This window comes from Odontesthes bonariensis, chromosome 13, assembly GCF_027942865.1.
Source record: "Odontesthes bonariensis isolate fOdoBon6 chromosome 13, fOdoBon6.hap1, whole genome shotgun sequence".
NCBI classification, from domain to species: domain Eukaryota; kingdom Metazoa; phylum Chordata; class Actinopteri; order Atheriniformes; family Atherinopsidae; genus Odontesthes; species Odontesthes bonariensis.
In genome coordinates this window covers 8,746,009-8,753,648 of record NC_134518.1, presented here as the reverse complement: position 1 = coordinate 8,753,648, position 7,640 = coordinate 8,746,009, and positions in this window count along the sequence as shown.

The window sequence follows — 7,640 nt, the reverse complement described above, 5'->3', positions numbered from 1 at the left end:
TAGTTTTGTCCCAGTTTTGATAGTCTGGTCACAGGTTTATTCATCATAGATGTGTAATTAATATCTTTGATGATATACATTTTGGCTTTTGGGGATCAACAAACTGCTACATGTCAAAATAGGGCACCGATTTAGAAAGACAACAAGAGTCCTTAATGCTCTTTTCCCTCTAACATAACTATTTAATTGCAGGGAAATTCGTTAAATTACTGCTGTGGTCAGGAATTCCTGCAAGAAATGCCAAACAAAACATGAAACTAGCTCTCCCCAAAGAGATCTTTTGTTCTTTTGTCTCAGTAGCACAGTAACTGAACTAATGTGGACACGTCGTGAGATGTTTTGTGTAAAAATGTTTTCTTTAGTCATGCATACTGTGTCGGCTATGTGTATGTCAGAAAACCTGCTACTTATTAGTATTACAACAGCCGCTGCAGCTGCACGATTACAAATCTATCTGAGAATAAGACGTTACCTCTGACTGCTGCTGATTCCCTCAGCGGTGAGCTTTCTGGATCATCTGGTTGATCATCATCAGACTTCTTGTAGTAATACGGTTGATTAGGTGGCCCAAACCTCTACAGGCAAACATGCCACGTGGTTACATTTCGTCATGGCTGCCTGTTCTTGTCCAGACAACAAAGCCATACTCACACACAGTACGATGCAAAAGTCTTGGATCACCCCTCATTTCTTTACGTTTTGCTTCCAAAAAGCCAGATTTTCTTCTAATCCTCTAAAGTGGTCTTGAGCAATAGTTTTATGAATGACTTGCAAAGGTTTTCCTTGAACACTGGCTGCGTTTTACCTCATTTTCAGGTCAAACCTTGAACCTGACCATTTTCAGAGGAATGTTTAACTGTTTTATTTCTTTTTTTTCAGCCACCTAACACTGGCCTATGATTCATTCAAGCATTAAATAAGGCACCTACCTCAAGTGATGAATCGAGTTGTGAAGTGAAGTGAAGTGAAATTTATTTATATAGCACTTTTCAGCAACAAGGCGATCCAAAGTTGTGTTGACACATAACAGACAACTTAGCACGGAGCCTGTATCTTTTGGCACTTTGTTGTCACAAAGATGCATAATTTATTCCCATTTCTTTACTTGTATCTATAAAATATGTCACAGATGACACAGTTTGACAGACATTAAATTGTATTTTTTTTTTCATAAAAAAGCTGATTCCAAAGAGCTGGAAGCTGAATACTTGGTATGTCTCAGCACAGTGTGCAATGTGTTAAAAGATTTAAGGAAACTGGATAAGTGGAGGACAAAAGAAGAGGTAGTCGGTTTAAAAAGCCATCTACTATAGATGAACACTATGGAAAAGATTCCTTAAGAAATATGAAAAAATCCAGCAAAGACCCGACACAGGCCCTGAGAGATGTAACTGGACCTTCAGCTGATCCATCTACTGCTCACTGAAGCCTCATCAGAAACGGGCTCCATGGAAGGGTGGCAGGAAGAAAAGGCTGAGGTATGCCAAATGACACAAGAGGTGGACTGAAAATCAGTGGCAACAGTTCCTATTGCAGGATGAAACCTCCCCAGATTACTAAAGGGGATTACTGAACATTACTGAAGCAGTGTGGGATCATCTTGACAGAGAACGGAACAAAAGGCAGTCAACATCCAAAGAAGAGCTTTGGGATGTCCTTCAAAAAGCCTGGAGAACTATTCCTGAATACTACTTAAAGAAATGACAGAAAGCTCATCCAAGAGGGTTGAGGCTGTGTTGGAGAATAAAGGAGCTCAGACCAAATACTGATGTCAAAGCTCATTACAATCGTACAAACTCTGCTTTTTGCCTCATATACTGTATTTACATTTATTTTTGCATTTTTCAACTAATCACTACATCCTGTTTTCCTCGCAATATAAAAATGAGGGGTGTCTCAACACTTTGCCATCAATTAGCATAATGTACCTTGTCAGGCCACATGAAGCTTATGAAGAGAATGATAGGAAGTCCAACGATGAAGACATAAACGCCCATGAGCCAGGGACGCTTGTAGATGGACAGTAGGACGCTCTCTATGATACCAGGCTAGAGTTTAGGTACACATTTGTTATTACAGATTAAATAGGACATCGTTCAGATAATAAAAGCTTGAGGAAGTTTCTTCAGTCATCTGTATTTACATGGTAAATCTGAGTTGATATGTGAGTTGTGCAGGTGAATGAACAGGGAACTGAAACTAGAAATAAATGGGCTCTTACCTGTTCTGCAGACACTGGTGTCACATGGGCTACCAGCATCATGCAGAGCGACACAAAGTGGATGTCCATCTCTGAAATGCAGCACAAACGGAAACAATCATTCTAATGTACAAAATATTCACACGCACGGGTAATCTACAACGCTGCACCTGTGCACATGCATATATTGAACACGACCAAAGAAGACCACACTCAAAAATCCAGAAAGGGGGGGGAAAAACAGCATGGAAATCACCCTTTCTCACCTCTATTACATGACTCCGGTGATCAGAAAGGGGCAGACACAAGCAAAGAACAAAAGAGTAGTAAAAGCACTTAAACTGGATGCAAGAGAAACATGCAGAGAACAGGAAGGGGAAAAAGTGACAGTAAGTGGACCACTGAGGAAACCACAAAGGACCAAACTGAAGGTTTTACCTTTTTAATACAAAGTGTTCACCGTTTCCTGAAGTCACTTCCTGAAATCTTGTAGTCGTGTGGTGTTGGACTTTGGTCCTAAGTCACTTACCAACATGACAGCAGTAATAGAGTTACCACATTATAGGGGTGTAATACAATCATTAACACACACACACATCTTGACATTTATTTACAAAGCTAAACATGTGAGTAAATGTGCTTAAAGGAGCAGTTTAAAACTCGTTGGGGGGTGGGTTGACTATTCCCAAAAAGTACAAACTATTCTTCTGAACTCTTCTTCTGAAAGTATTTATAAGGGAATAGTGATTGCGCCCCCAAGCGAAGGAGCGCCACATAGTGGATTGAACATTGACAGCATAACTGTTCAGACAAGAGTTTCTTCACATTTTAATTTTAAGGTAAACACAAGAAACTTGTGCTAAAGGAAAAGTCACCCCCCTAATGCCAGCCAACACAGCTCCTCACACCACAACAACCATCTTCTTTTTTTTTTTCCACAGCCACAAGCTACCTCAGCCTCTCACCAACTGCACACCAGTCACAGCGGGGTGGGGATGCAAACCATGGTTCGGGTAGTGGGTAGAAATAGAAGAGGTAAAGATAAGTAGGAATGGGATTCAAACCCTGGTTCGGGTAGGGGCTAATGAAAATATAGAGGGTGCCAGAGGTGGAGGCAGGACAAGACACACTAGCAGATTCAGCAGACAAACTCACCTAAACAGTCCTACAATCACAAAAAAATGCCAGCAAAAACAAAGCCATACAACTCACTAAAGGCCAACTCACCCAAAATGTCCGCCTGGTTTCAAAAGGCTCACATGGGCCACACCCTCCACTTAAATATCTTGAACTTCTTCTTTGCTTCTTCCAAAAGTCTGTTTACCCTAAGTGCTCCCCCTGCTGGGCCCCCAGCTGCTATTGCTTCTTCTAATCCAAATCCACTGACTGGACTTTACTGCTTCATCTGACACTTCCTTCACTATTTTCCTCACACTCTATCCACTTACATCCAGCTCCCTCAACAATGAGATAACAGACTTTGCAACAAATCCTCTACATCCTACTTCCACTGGACATATTCTAACTTTCCATCCTCACTGCTCTGCTTCTGCCACCAACTCCACATACCTAAGCTTTTTCCTTTCATATGCTTCTGCTACTAATTCCTCCCAAGGAACAGTCAGCTCTATGAAATAGACTCTCATCCTCCTCCTAGACTATATCAGGCCTTAGATTTGTAGAGGCTATCTCCTGGGGAACAACAAGCTTATTTCCTAAATCTACCTGCATCTCCCAATCACAAGCATCCTCCAAGCTGCCGTGCCTCCTTATCGTCTTATTAACTTTCTCCCCATCTTGAACAAACTGAGTTGCAAGTCTCTTCACCTTAGACCCTCCTAAGTTTACCTGCCTTCGTTTATCTTGAGTACCTACAGCTAAGCTTCTTAATACTTGGTCGTCACCATGTATACCGGTCAGACTAACCTTACAACCTGACAAAATATGCCTTAGAGTTGGAGTACCTGAACATAATGAACATAACGGGTCTCCATTTACCCAGAGTTTTAGGTTCTGGTGAGTTGGCAATACATCATATGTTGCCCCTATCAAAAATCTAATCATAGCAGCATAGATGTGCTTCTCTATGTTGTTACAGCTGCTTGCCATGAGTGCTGATTGCAGCCAATCAATGAGGTGGCGACTATAAAAGCGCCGGTCCTCGCCACAGGTTCTTCCTCTGTGCATTGTCACCAGACTCACTTCCGGGTCAGATCATTTGGCCTGACAGGGTGACGGCTTAGGTGCTGCTCCCTGCCCCTGTGTATGCTGCTGTGTTAGTGAACGCCAGCAGCGGATTCCAAGCTCTCTCTCGCCCTCCCTCCGTTGTTTGTGTGTGTACGTGTGTTGCGGCTATAGGTTACCGCAATCGGCTCACTGGAGCTGCTGCTGCTTTGCTTGATGTTTTAATTGCTCAAACTTCACCGCTCCGCTTCTCTGCTGCTCGCCTGCTGCTTGTCTGAAGCGGTTGCGTTTTGCCGCTGCCTCGCAACCACCCCTTCTTTGTCCGACTGGCCTACCAGATGATTAAGAAAGACATGAATACCTGGAGTTGGTTTTAAACTTCTCTTTTATAAATTGTTTGTCCTGAGTTGGTAGTTTCTTCTGTTCTTTTACCTTTGTCAGTTGTGTTTTGTTATTGAATCAGTTCATTACTTTTTTTGTTTTGTTTATTTATTTTTGCATTTTCTAATTTGTTTTTCTTTTACAGTTGCTGGTGGCCGGTGGTGGCGGTGCTGGTGTCTTGGTGGTGTTTTTGCTTTATTTTGGAGTGCCCCTTATTTGCACTAGCTCTTGTCCACTCACTTGGCCCCAGCATTTATTCAGTTTTACTTTTGTGTGAATCCCTTTTTTTAACTAAGTTTTTATAAATTAATAAAAGACGATTTTAAACCTCGAACCTCGTCTCATGCTGCCTGAGTGACTTACCTGTGTGCTTTTAATATCGTAACCTAATTCTCTGGGTGCAATTCCCAGGGTGGCGTTGTTGGTTTTCCTTGTTTTCCCTTTAGTTAAGACTAGTTTTATTTAGTTCCTCCCCTTCCTCGCCACATAATACTCCTTTCGTCCATACTCCACAGCTCTTTCCAACTAAGCTTTTTCTTCTCTACACCTTCCCAATTAAACCACCGTCCTTGCTTAGCCTGAGCCACTGCCTTTGCACCCCTTAACATTTCCTCCTGTCTGAAAACCTGCTCAACAACTAGCTTTCTCTTGTCCTTGGGACCTGCTCTACTCCACACTGGTTTGCCTGGGCCAAGCCCCAAGCCTCCCTGGCCTATTTGCACATTGCCCACAATCTCTGCATGTCTAAGACTTGCTTCTGCCTCCTGAGCTGCCGTTCTTGGATTACACTTCCTCCCCTTGGTTGGGTTTGGAACCACCTTACTAACTACCACATCTTTACTCCCAGCTAAGTTAAGAAAGCAGTGGAAAAGAGCTACAGAAGAAGAGAGAGGGGGAATTAATGTTTTGCAGGAAGAATTGAGAGGCAGGCTAGCAATACTCAGAAGGGCTGAATTTCTTAGGAAAACGAGAAAGAAGAAAGAATATGTAAGGACTGCATTTTACAGGGACCCGTTCAAGTTTGTTAAAGGATTGTTTAACCAGGAAAAGGGAGGGCAGCTTAAGGCAACAAAGTCAGAGGTGGAAGAGTATCTAAGAAATGCATATTCAGATCTTGAGCAGCGTAGAGTAGCAGGCCTTCCACCTGTCACTTCCGGTAGCAGAGCCATGTAGATGTGTTTTGGGGGAGCTCCGCTAGAATTGACCCTATGTATAAAGTTCACAAATCAATGCAAGGTCAATTGTCGCCAGTCGAGGGATAACGCCATATTTAACCTGCAAGACTACTGTATTTTACTTTAAATCGTCTATTTCTTCAGTTATCTTCAGTTATGTCGGGTCGTGGCAGATCGGCTAAGCCAGCTAACACCCCGATTAGCATGGCTGGCTTGTCCGGACAAGATCCAATACTTCAAGCGATTGCATCTCTGAAACAAGAACTTTTGGCGAAAATCGAAGAGAAAATGGAAGCTCAGACGGCAGACATCACAAGTCAGATGGACCAATTTAGGGAGGAATTGAGAGCGGGTATGGACAATGTAAATGGCAGAATCGGTGCTTTGGAGCAGCAGTTCCAAGAAGTTGAGGAGGCGGCTAACGAACATTCCACCATAATCGGCACCCTTGAACGTGAAGTCGCAGAGATGAAGAAAGACATAGCCAAATTGAAAGCACGAAATGAGGACTTGGAAAATACATCACGTCGCTGCAATTTGCGGATAATCGGAGTGAAAGAAGGGAGAGAAGATGCCAAGGGGACGGTGAAATATGTGTCTCAGATGCTTGGCGAAACGTTGGAGTTGGAGAGAGCACCCCTGCTAGACCGAGCACACCGAGCTCTGCGCAACATCGACCAAGGTGATAGTGCACAGGAAAACTCGCCCAGAACTGTCTGGGAGAAGTGGAGATTCTCAATAAGGCGGTGGGGAAACTTCTAAAGACGACCGATGGCGACAACATACGCATCTTTACAGACTACAGCCTGGAGGTTAGCAAGCGCCGAGCCAAGTTTAATGACGTGAAGAAAATGCTGCGAGATGCCAAAATCGCAAAGCTCCGATTTGGCGTCATGTATCCTGCTGAGCTGAAAATTACACTTCTAGACGGTACGGTAGGAAAATTTCCAGACCCGAATAAAGCCAAGGACTATGTTACTGAGAAAATAATCAATGCTGCAATTACGGCAGCTGAGTAAGAATGCAGGTGGGCTGCAGTGGTTTTGTAACAGGTTTGACATGATTAAAGTAGCTACAAGGTTACCCCAAACTGGTGTGATGTAAGGACAGTTGAGTGAAATTACACTAATATTGTGGACATTTCTAACGTTATCCTAAGTGTGTCAGTTCTAGCATGAGACATGGTAAGCTTTCTCCCATTCTCTGAATGCTTTTAATCGCATTTGGGACTTATGGAGCATCCTATGCAGAGAAACCGTTTCGTTTTTCTTTGTGTTGTTATTCCACAATGTTCTATTTTTGCTTATTTCTATTATTATTTTCATTTTTTATGTTTGTGTCCCTCTCCCTCAAACTATTATTTTTTTGCAGTGACTCTTTACAGAAAACAATTGTGGATTACATACCCATGCTATACATTAGAATTCTAACTCCCTATGTCATCGCATAATCTGAGTAGTTTGCCCATGGCTGAGCCAAGGACAAGGTTGGTCACATGGAATGTCCGCGGCATTAACCACCCTGTTAAATGCTCTAAAGTATTTGCCCATTTAAGGACAATGTCTGTAGATATAGTATACTTGCAAGAAACTCATTTACGCCTTAAAGACCATGGAAGACTGCATAAGAAGGGCTATTCATGGGTATACCATTCTAAGTTTAATTGCAAATCTCGAGGGGTAGCCATTTTAATACGCACA